The following is a 13,145-nucleotide window of genomic DNA, read 5'->3' as shown; positions in this document are numbered from 1 at the left end:
CATCAGGTCGATCTTAAGGTAACGTGTAACCAACGCTGAAAGCCCTTCACTTTATCCCGACCCATCGGGAAGTTGTAGCTTTGATGGAAAAAAATAACACAACATAAAGTGATTTTGAAAGTCCCCTCGTTGTCATTGTAACAAATGCTAGGCTCAGTAAATATTTGTGCCAAGTTTGATCAGTATAAAAGCATTTTTTTTATAGTTTTATAGTTGTTACAGTATTTGATTTACATATTACGTACAGATTGATTGGGTTTATGTCGCCCACCGACACAGTATAGTCATATCGCGACGTTCCAGTTTACTGGTTGAGGGTAGAACTCAGATGCCCTTCCGTGCATTATTTCAGGCACAAGCGGGTACCTAAGTAGAACCACCGACGTTATAGTTTCATAGCAATTTGAACTTGTGTAACAGGTTTTTTTTTCAATTTTCACAAAATGCTTATGCGGTAATGGGTTAACTGGTCAGCAGATCCTAATATACATGTGTACCTAAAGCAGCGTACGTTAAGTCTGCTGACCACATAGTATAAGAAAAAAATATGGCATAAACCATAAACCAATTTTTATTAACATTGCAAAATAAATTAGAACTTCACTGCAAATATCATTTTCCTCTGTCCATAAGCAGTTTCTCAAGGTTGAGCTAAAATCACTTTGGCTAAAACAAGTGGACACTGAAATCTAGTATATCTTTATTTTTTTTTTTATTTAATCATTTTTATTTACTATCTTTAAGAAATATAAACGCGCTATGTTCACCAATCACCAAAATGGCTCAATCTTAGATATTGATAAAAATTTAAAGGATCGTCAATTTGATAGGTAGTTGGTTATTCGAATAACCTACTACCTACAAGCTGGTAGTTGGTTATTTTTAATTCCCCACTACCTACCGGCAGGTAGTTGGTAATTCGAATTTTTGCATGTTTCCCTTAAAAAAAAATAAATAAATTAAACAGTATTAAATATAATGGATAGATGTGTTTTTCAACATTGAAACACGTTTTCTTGCATATCAGACTGGCGTTTCCGTTAGTTTTACCCATGCCAGAAATTTCATCTGGCATGGGGGGTTCCAGATGAGTCGCGAGCTGTACAATGGCACGATAAAGATGACGTCATTTTACCGTTATTAATGATTTTGTAATTAATACGCTGTTGAATGAAAGTAGTTACAGTTGTAATGATATAAATTTTCATTGAAAATAAAGATAAATAATTTAAAATATAATGGAATATGGTAGAATATGCAAGAAAAATTATCTGACGTATGTTCGCGGTTCGGATCGTAATATCCGTCCCTCGGTCACCCGCCCATGAGCGGGTCACCTCGGGACGGATATTCCAAACCGAACCGCAAAATATGACAGATATGACAGCGGAATCAGTTGGCTATAGTACAATATGCTGACCAGTTAAACTTACAAGTAAAATGGTTTTCTGCGATGAACATTTTAATGATATAAAGATATTTCATTTAACTATTTTTCAACATTATTATTTTTTTTTTTTTGGGGGGGGGGGGCTGGGGGTGGGGTGGGAATCAACGTTTGTGTTGACAATTGAATAAACGATCAATATAGAAGAAGGTCTTTGGAAACTGGTGACCATTGAAGATCGGAGAAGGTCGAACATAAAACAATTATTTCTTTTTAAGAAATGATTAAATAGGACAACCATTATATGAATAATTCCGAGCAAAAAATAAATTAAGTAAACAAACAAGTTTACACAGAAAATATCTCTATTTAGTAGGGGTGTCATCTGGAGCCGAAAAGGCCATCCGGATATCCTAATCAGACATCCGGATACATCCGGATGTTCGGATCGTTGTTATATTTTTAGTTGTATGATATGACGTAATCGTTTTTTTGCTGACCTTTTTCAAAGTGTAGTATTTCGTTTCACATCCTTTTTAATTGAATGTTACGTATCAAAATAATTTCGGTATTGATTTATTTTTTTCTCTGTAGATCATGACTGTTTTCGGTAAATGAAGGGCTTATGATACTTACGATTTAAAATGAAATGAAAATTAAATTCATCGCCGATTGTCTCAATTCCTCAGTTAAATAGTATTTAGTATGGCATATGCCACTACGAATATTTTAATTTTGTAGATTTTCAGTATGAACAATTTATTGTTAAAATTTGAGATAGATATCAAAGATAATTTTCAAACATTTCATTCCAGTTTTTTTACCGTAAACGGTAAAATAATTATAGAAGATAAGAAATATCAAGTAATAGTTTTTTGTTCTTAATTAGGAGTAATTCGGACTAATTCCCTACAAGTAAATCCGTAACCGGCAAACGGTATTTAGCTAGGTTTCGAAAAGGTCAATTAACCAATCGTGTACGGTTTACAGATCACATGCTCCTCCATGTACCGAAAACAGGTCACGTGCTTCTCCATGCCTCAAAAGTTAAACGCGTACCAATACCCTGCTTTCTCCAGACCGCAGGGAATAATAGGATCTGCTGTTACGTTAATCTTAAAGTGAAAATTGTTGACCACTTATGTTAGATATATAGAAAAAAAATATGTGTTGACGTAAATTTCTGATTACATGTATCTTTATTTACAATGTTAGAAATGTAATATGAAAAAGGCAAAGCCTCAAAGCGAGCTCGATGTACTTTTAACGTGAAATAGTATGAAATAATCGCTCATTTTTATTTCAAATGCAGTGACGAGTGCGTGTGACGTTACACGTACTGTGTTAAATATGGCTCCGCCCCTGTCGTTAAATGAATAACGAGTTTTGAAAACGTTGATAAAACTTTGTTTATTTTTATTTCACTCTATAATTTTTCAAGCGAAATAAAGATTATTAAAAGTGAAATAAACGTAAAACTTAAAATGTTTGCGACATTAAGGTATAAGCCCCCTAATGAGCACTATAAGGAACTATAAAATTGACAACATAGGTCAGTTATATACCTTTAAAGACACAAGAATGCAAAATTTAAACACAGTTTACCGTACGGTTTACGAGTTATGAAGATTTTTCTAAAGTAAAACTTGGCTATTAGAAGGGCTCTTTTTCAGAAATGAGAAACTCTAATTTTTCTATTATATAATAGCGAGCTCGACGAGCTGGCCCGAAGGGCCTGCTCGCAAAGCGAGCTTTACGGTAACGCGAGTACCTGCTAAGTGATGGTTTTGAAAACTTTCGTCCAAAGTACCGAATTGGACACATCGCAACCTTTCGAATTTAAAGATAACGATAAAAACTGAGGAATTCTGACTGAAAACGGATGTGTAGACTGGTCACCCGCGCACGTTTATGGGAACCATAATTGGACAGGGAACCAGAATAACGGAAGCTGTGTATAAAAAATGAAAATCGAAGGCGCCATTTTGTTTGAAATCTGATAAATAAAAACAATTTTTTGTCGAATTTTGTTGTGAAAACTATCTAGAATGAAAGAAAATGGTCTAACTAAGAAAATGAATCGGAACACCAATATCTTTTATTCAGTCGTATACGCTGTAGAGACGTTTAAAGTATTGTTTACGTGACGTCACAATGTAGCGCCAAACAGCACGTGCAAAACAAACAAATCAAGTACGCTATTTTAATGTCGCAAACGTTTTAAGTTTTACATTTATTTCACTTTAAATAATCTTTATTCCGCTTGAAAAATTATAGAGTGAAATAAAATAAACAAAGTTTTATCAACGTTTTCAAAACTCGTTATTCATTTCACGACAGGGGCGGAGCCATATTTAACACAGTACGTGTGACGTCACAAGCACTCGTTACTGCATTTGAAATAAAAATGAGCGATTATTTCATACTATTTCACGTAAAAAGTACATCGAGCTCGCTTCGAGGCTTTGCCTTTTTCATATTAATTATGTAATAATGTTTTCCTATAGAAAATATTTTAGAAACAAATAATAGCATTCAGCTAACACATGACCCAGCAAAATTATTGTTTCTACTCAAAATGTTTGAAATATGTATATAAATGTTACCCTACCCCACCCATTTTAAGTAGTTGTTTGATCATTTCTCAAATCAGGGGCTGTTTTCAAAGTTTGCATAAATTTTCTTAAAAGTATATTGGATGCGCTTGTCAAATATAAAATACTTTTACCGTCTAGTTTTTATTTTATTAGACTTTGAAAATATCAGGTACCATATTTGATAATAAATTTGGCACAACTTAGCCAAAAGATACCAATAATAATTTTATAATTAAAATGAAACACTTTTTTCTTATCAAGAGTGATCTGAGAGACACAAATAATGTTCAAAGAAAAAAAAAGAAAGAAAAAAAAAGTTGCCTCTTCTGGGGCTTGAACCCGCGCCCCTCAGTTTCAATGCGGTTGACAGTAGTTCAAGTCTATTTGAGTATTCTTCAAAGTGGAGGTAATGCATTAGGTGATGTTTGGCGCTACATTGTGACGTCACGTAAACAATACTTTAAACGTCTGTACAGCGTTAACGACTGAATATAAGATATTTGTGTTCGGATTCATTTTCTTAGTTAGACCATTTTCTTTCATTCTAGATACTTTTCACAACAAAATTCGACAAAAAAATTGTTTTTACGGGGAAGTCAAAGACCGGGCCCGCGAAGCGGGTCCGGGCTTTGGCTTGCCCGGCTATAGACTACACGTGTATATTTAAAAGAGAATCAAATAAAAAACTTAAAAAAATATATAGAATTCTATACCTATCAAAGAAATTTTCAGTGTCAGTTCTAGTCGGGCGCCGCCATTTACAATGTAACTCAATGATAATAGGCGGGGTATTCCGATAACGGAACAAATCTCAACTTTTCGGATTAATAATAATCGTCGAGTATTCCGAGTGAAAACGGAAGCGGTGCATGTAATACCGAATGACACCTTTAAAACGGAAAGAATGAAAGGATTTTTTTAAACGACTTCCCCGTTCATAGGCTTGCCTAATTTCATATTATTTATCAGATTTCAAACAAAATGGCGCCTTCGATTTTCATTTTTTATACACAGCTTCCGTTATTCTGGTTCCCTGTCCAATTATGGTCCCCATAGACGTGCGCGGGTGACCAGTCTACACTTCCGTTTTCAGTCAGAATTCCTCAGTTTTTATCGTTATCTTTAAATTCGAAAGGTTGCGATGTGTCCAATTCGGTACTTTGGACGAAAGTTTTCAAAACCATCACTTAGCAGGTACTCGCGTTACCGTAAAGCTCGCTTTGCGAGCAGGCCCTTCGGGCCAGCTCGTCGAGCTCGCTATTAAACTATACATCTTGAAAAACAATAAAACCACTGATGATGATCTATGAATAGAATTTTTTGTCTTTTTTTAAACAAGTAATAAACAATGATTTAAAGTTTTTTTTTGCATCTTTTAAATGTCAACAGAAGATCATTTTCATCTGAAATATTTCTATTACACTGTATATTAAAATTTCACACAATTGATTACTATTTCCGTCTATGTATAACTCTCTCAGTATTTAAATATAAAATGATTCTTAATATGAAATTAGGTGCTACCTATGGCGCGGAAAGTCATGTAGATCTTCATGTAAATTATGCAGTATCAAAGAAATTATCTAACTGAATTATATTGATAATGTTCAACACTACCTCTGATCAAAATTATGTGATTTTAGAATTTTTGTTTCATTTTTAAATATTCTGGTGTTTAAAGATAATAAACCTTGAAAATTGAATTATACCGGAAATACTCAAGCGGAAGTTTATCTGTTATCGTCATCAGCTGTGATTCCCATGATCCAAGATATGTAGATGCGTAATTCATCCCTAATCGTGAGCCAATCGCTGTTCCTTCTGTCTGATTGGCTCACGATTAGGGATGAATTACGCATCTACATATCTTGGATCATGGGAATCACAGCTGATGACGATAACAGATAAACTTCCGCTTGAGTATTTCCGGTATGTTGATGACGTTTGGGGCCTTTGGACTCACGGTATCGAGTCGTTAAAAACATTCCATGAGCTTGGGAATAACCTTCATCCAAGAATAAAATTAGAATTAAGATATTCAGCTGAAAAACTTGAGTTTCTCGACGTAATGACGAAGATTCAGAATGGCATTTTAATAACAGACCTATACACTAAACCCACAGATAAACACCTGTACTTGCATAAAAATTTCGTCTCATCCGGAATCGACAAAAAAATTCAATACCATATGGACTTTGCCCTCCGTGCTAAGCGAATATGTACTAATGAATCGACTTACAAACAACATAGAGAAAATATTAAAACTCAGTTACAGAAAACGAGGCTATGAAGATCGACATATTGAAACAGAATTAAATAAAGTAGATAGTAAGAAAAGAAGTGACCTATTACAGTATAATGAAGATAAAGAAAACACTGAAAGAATCCCCTTGGTACTGACATTTTCCAGAGCGCTCCCGAATGTAGGACAAATAGTACGAAAACACCTACCTGAATTACACACCTCAGATAGAATGAAGGAAATATTCCCGAATCCACCAATTGCGGCATTTAGAAGAGATAATAATCTATAAGACATTCTCGTTCATAAGAAACACAATAAACTATTTTTTCAACAGCCGAATTCCTGTGCTCCTTGCAGATCCAAAAAGTGTGCGATTTGTCCGTATGTTATTGAAGCAGACACATTCATTGGTGTGAACGGGGCCTCGTATAAGGTTCGAAATCAGATCACGGGCAAATCTACGAATGTTGTGTATGCAGTTTATTGTAAGCGTTGCGAACGTTATATTTATGTTGGAGAAACAGGGGATACGTTGTACCAAAGACACCTTCTAAATTTATCCAGAATACGAACCAAGTACAACGATCCGTTAGCGGCGCATTTTTACACGAATGACCACACAGTTAAAGATTTTTCGATAATGGGGGCTGGAAAAGCTATACGGAATGACCAATACAGAAAAACAATAGAAAATTTGTGGAAAAATAAATTAAGAACCTATAGACCGTATGGAGTTAATACAAAAGAATAACGCGGCAGACGGCAACCAACGCCACGGCGGGCGTCGTTCATTGACGTTACGTCACTTCCATTGTTTTGTTTGATATATTTGTATGTGAAATAAATGCTGCTGAAGAAGGCCGCAAGGCCGAAAGCTACGGCAAATTTAAATAGCGTTTTTGCTTATATATATATAGTAAACAAATACATGTATATATTTTGAATATTTACATTATCTAACACAATGTAATGGTAATAATGAAAAATTCCTTTCATTCTTTCCGTTTTGAAGGTGTCATTCGGTATTACATGCACCGCTTCCGTTTTCACTCGGAATACTCGACGATTATCATTTATCTGAAAAGTTGAGATTTGTTCCGTTATCGGAATACCCCGCCTATTATCATTAAGTTACATTGTAAATGGCGGCGCCCGACTAAAGTGACACTGAAAATTTCATTGATAGGTATAGAATTCTGTATATTTTTTAATTGTTTTTTATTGATTTACTTTTAAATATACACGTGTAGTCAATTTTATATGATACGCCCTCTTGAGTCAGTTGCAAATATCAGATGATTCATATGTGAAAAGAACAAAACAGAAAAAGGTTTTCACTGTTTTCATGTGAAAAAAAAACTACATAGTTTAAATATATTAAAAGGTATTTATATGGCAATATTTTAAGAAAATTTGAACAAACTATTAACCAATTCCAAGAACTGTGACCAATAAATGTTAAAAGTATTGATTACAAATGTGAATAATTGATGATAAAATTTAGCTTAATAATCATAAAAGAAATATGCAATATGAATTAATAACATGAATGTTTGAATTACATATATATACATGTGATTAAGTAATAAAAGCATGCTAGTAAGAAAAAAATACATTGATAATATTCAAAATAAGCAACATATGGGTAGGACTTTAAATTCTTTTTATTAGTGTCTAAATAAATAGTTGATAAACAGTTTTGTAGCTATTCATGGTGTTAAATTCTAAATCTAGACAGATTCTTTTAATCAGTGGTGAAATGTCATGATGACATTTAATGTCATGGAATATTTTGAAAAGAAACATAGAAATAATAAACATGTCATCAATTAAAAAAATCATTATGACAAAAAATGTTGAGAGGAAGATGTAGACGAAATGATGAAAATATGTTTCATGTAGATTTAGAAAAATACATGAATACTAGTAATTGAATGTATTGGTGAAAGTACATATACAATTGTAAGTTTATTTTATGTGATATTTATATTTGTGAAAGTGTATCAGTTAGTGGTTGACATACCACCCACCAAAAATCTTCTGTTATTAGTCCCTTTTAAATTATCTAGTTTTGTCCATAGATGATTGTAAGAAACAGTTGTTTAATTGAAAAATAATTGAAGGTGATGAAATGTGTTGTTGGAGATATAATGGAAAGTATATTTTCTCTGATATTTATATTTGTGAAAGTGTATCAGTTAGTGGTTGACATTGTTGTTCAGACAATAATTATGGTCATTGTAATTATCATTCTGCATATGTAAATGCTCAGATTGATTTGGAGAGAGTAAATATACCTGTGTAGAAGCCTGTTAATCATTATTTACTTCTGTACAATAATTGTTTTCTTGGTATATTTCATTTGAATGTTTAACTTTTTTTGTTTGAAGTTCTTGGAATTGATTTCCTACAATATTGTTGTCCAGCCAATAATTATGCTTGTTGAAAATAGACATAGCTATAGTTATTTACCAGTATGCTTGCTGAATGTAGACAATTATTAAGTGTGAAAATAATGCATAAGATCTGGTAGAGTCTACTTAATTTTTATGAATTTTTTTTCTTCAGAAAAATCAATTGAAATCAAGTGAAAATATGCTTGGAATTTCACTTAAACATATTTAGAACTGGTATAGTTGTATACAGTATAGTCCAGTAGGACTAGCTCAAGTTATTGCATAAACTTGCATAAGTAACTTAATTAAAAATGTTAAAATATATTTAAATGTACAAAAAGAAACATGTAAAATTTGTGGTAGTCCAAATATGCAAAAGTAAATATATTCTAGGACTTTAAATAGGAAAATGTAATTATGCCAAAATAGTACCGTTCAGCCTGTTGAGACGACAGCGATAAAAAAGCAGACGACTGGGCCGTTTAATGATAAAAAATCAGTGTAGTTTACACGCTTTTCGGAATGAAAATCAAAAAGCGCCCGCTATTCCAAACTCTTCATAACATTTAAACCAGTCTAAATATTCAGCCATTGAGGCGCTTGTTAAGCGTTTTACAAGAGGCGCTTGTCAAGCTTTTTACAACATAGATTTCAAAATGGCGGCGCCCGCTAACTAAGGATTTTTTCGCAGCTCATTAGGTTTGGGATATATATTTTTTGAATTTTTCATTAACTTTTAATTTGATTTCTTTTGAATTGATACGCGTCATACATGTTATCTAAGAGCGCTACAGCCCTCGCGGGGCCTTCGGCCCCGCTCGGACTTTCCGCGTATTATTATTTTATAATTTTATTTAAACATTATTAGTATACAGAAAAGAAAGAAACAAAAAAAAAATAATAAAAAGGAAAAGAAAAAACAAGAAGAAAAAAATTTATTGACAAAAAGCAAAATTATCCCATATTCTATACCAGCAGCTTATTCGCCAGCAGCTTAGAACCGTCTACCAGAAGGCGATAGTCGACAATGCGATAACGCGATGACGAAAGTGCGACAATGCGATGGCAACAGAGCGACAATGCGATGACGACAGTACGATGACGACAATGCGACGGCGACAGTGCGATAACACTATCGCTCTGTCGTCATCGTTCTATCTCATTGTCGTAATCGCACTGTCGCATTGTCGTCTTCGCACTGTCGCCCTTTGTATTTTAACGTATAACCACGATGGCCCTTACGGTATTCCGTACTATGACGATATAAAAATAAATTCTACTGGAGTTGTCTTTATTATTCAACATTAAAAGATCTAGAAACAAAATCGTAAGTAAAGAAAACCTTCGATGGATCCTTTTTGTATTCATCTTTGAACGAATAAGCATATCCTGAATATGTTGTTCCAAAATCAATGGCAGCAACAATTAACTTGGTTTTATATCCGCTCATTTTATATAATTGTTATTCCATTTACATTTCACGTAACTTATAATATATCGTTTTCTTTGTAAAACGTCATTCAATTTACTTCCCTGATTATATATAGACATACAAATCATTTCAATTAAACCGTGGGCAATTGTTTGATCAATATTTACAAGGGTATGTAACTTAAGCTAGGGCGTTAATAAAAAAATGATTGTTAAATTAAATTTTGTTGAACCCTTGCAGACTTCATTTTCAATTCTTACATAAGTTGTCAATTCTTAAATAAAGAGCTACTTAATATTGTTAGGTAGGTATATTTAGCCATTCCATTTCAGAGTTAACCCTTTCCCTCATGAGCATATTGTGAAAAATGGCCGTTTTCACTAAAAAGCCTCCTGTTACAAGTTCAAACTGCTATGAAACTATGAAAAATGCTTCAATACTAATCAAACTTGGCACAAATGTTGACTGGACCTTGCCTTTGTAACGACATGCTCAGTCTTAAATTTCCGGTTACCATGGCAACGAGGAGACATCTCTAAATTGCCAAAAATCACTATTTTGCCTCGATTTTTTGCATCAAAATTTATTTCAAAGTGCTGCAACTTCTCAAGGGATTGAGATAGAGTCAAAGGCTTTTCAGCGTTGGTTACACGTTACCTTATGATCGACCTGGGGTCATTTTTAGCCTCTCACAAGTCTGCCCCCCCCCCCTTCAAACCCCCAAACAGAAGGGGGCACATCCCCCTTCTGGCAACCTCCTGATGTATGTTTTGGATGGGGGGGGGGGGGGGTTGGCGGCGCCACAAAGTGCTCACTTTTTAGCAACATCTAAAACGAAAACATTTGTTTGGGGCCCAAAATAGGACATTTTTTCACTATTTCAGGCCTAAAAAGGGGGGGGGGGGTCGAAAGTGCGTTGTTTCGCGTAAATAATTTATGAGGTAAAGAGTTAAATAGCGGAAGGTTGGCGGTAAGAACCTTTCTTGATGGCTGAGCTAAACATAACTATTCCAATTTCATCTCAAGGTCATGGAGGAAATGATTTTATTTATTCATTTATTTTGTCGCTATAAAGAATCAGATGCTAAATTGGTGAAAAGATGCCATTTTTGTTGGGTTTTACGTCGCACCAACACAGTATAGATAATATGGCGACTTTCCAGCTTTATTGGTGGAGGTAGACCTCAGGTGTCCCTCCATGCATTGTTTCAGGCACGAACGAGTAGAACCACGTACCGATGTTCCGTAAGCTAGCTGGATAGCCTACTCACATGAAGAATCCAAAGTCCCTGTCGAGATTCCCACAACGGTGAGAGTCAAGTGGCTAGAAGTCAGATACCGTAACCACTCGGCCACGAACGCCCTGAAAAACGAGGTTTGATGGTGATGATGTTGCTAGTTTTCACTCCGGTTCACGGCTGTAAGCCACATTGAATTTACCTGAGCACAGTTCATCGTTCCTGGGTAGACAAATTAAATAAGACTGTCAAGCAGTTTACCAGTACTATACTACTCAACTTTTGCTAAGCACCATAAGTTAATTTTTATATAATCACAAGTATAAAACAGATTTCTTACCAATATTTTAAAATTCTGATTCAGCAATGTTTTAAGATAGTCCTCTGACACGAATCTGTGTTGACTCATCCGTTACAACTCGTCTAGGTAGCGACACAATATGTTCATGTACAATCACATTTCTTTTGTTATACGGTGATATTACCAGCTAACTGTTAATCAGTAGTTTTAATTTCTACATCTACCTCTTCGATATGGCGTAATAAAGGCAGAATTTGAGAGAGGCAGAGTTATGAAGGGCTATAGGGATGGTGCAGCAGGGGGCACCTTTCGCCCGGTTGGTGCGGCGCTTGGTGTAGACCAGACCGTCATCACCCGAGTCTGGGAGAGATACTGGCTACATGTTACACCCGCCAGTAAGCATGCTGGAGGTCGGCAAAGGATCACAACACCAGCTCAAGATCAGGCACGTCGTACAAGGCTTTCGACAACAACTTCTCTTCGAAATGACCTTGCTAATGCTGCGGGGTCCATGTTTCCACGCAGACGGTATGTAGAAGCCTGCATGAAGGTAATTTGCGGTCGAGAAGACCTTGCATACGTATCCCCTTGACGCATGACAGGCCCGTTTGGAATGGACCAAACACGGTGGCTCATGCAACACTGGAAACACTTTCTGTTTACTGATGAGTCCAGGGTCTTCCTCGACTTCACAGATAGGCGTGCTATAGATTTGAGAAGACGAGGTGAACGGTGTCAGACTGCAAATATTGCCAAGCATGACCGCTACGGAGGTGGGTCAGTTACTAGTATAGAGTGGGGAGGCATCAGCTGGGATGGATGAACCGACCTGGTTGTGCTAAATAGAGGCACATTGACAGGACAGCGATACATAGACGACATCTTGGACACACACAAAAAAACACGGTGAAAACGAAAAACCATTATTTATATATTTGCGATACATGGAGATTTGTGTATAAAAGTAGGATTCTCGCCTTGTGTGCAAGCAGTTGTTGGTTCAAGACTCAGATGGAGTGCTTTTTCATCATTTTATATTTTTTGCAGCACGTAAGACAATACTAGAGTAGATTAAATAAAATAAAAAAATAGCGTCTTACATCTAAAACTATTGAGTTGAACAGTATTTACAAATTATTTCATATTGCATGTACAGTATTTTGTGAGAGGCCCCAAAGGCTCAAACTCAAGAACCCGTTAGCGCTAACTAATCAAGCTTAGCGGATGGAATTAAGTTCTTTAAAGTGCTTAACGTAAAATAAGGTAGGTAAAGACAAACGTCTAAAATTAATACAATATCACCAAAGTATGGGTTATTAATGCAATGATGTATAGAAATAAAATAAATCTGTTGGCGTGTCTCAACCATGCGCTAAAAAGTATCCAGATCCGGCGTATAATTACGATTCCTTCTGACAGGCAACGAATATAATGCCCGTCAATTTTAAAAGGTCGGTTCCATCGGCTCTAAATGTAAAAATATCTTGAAGATCTTTATTAATATATGCTATATAGTTGCGTACAGTGCATTAGGGCATTTTTTTTATTT

This window comes from Ruditapes philippinarum, unplaced genomic scaffold (genome assembly GCF_026571515.1).
Source record: "Ruditapes philippinarum isolate M1 unplaced genomic scaffold, ASM2657151v2 ctg2204_1_1_1_1, whole genome shotgun sequence".
Lineage (NCBI taxonomy): Eukaryota > Metazoa > Mollusca > Bivalvia > Venerida > Veneridae > Ruditapes > Ruditapes philippinarum.
Note: the sequence above shows the minus strand (reverse complement) of the source record.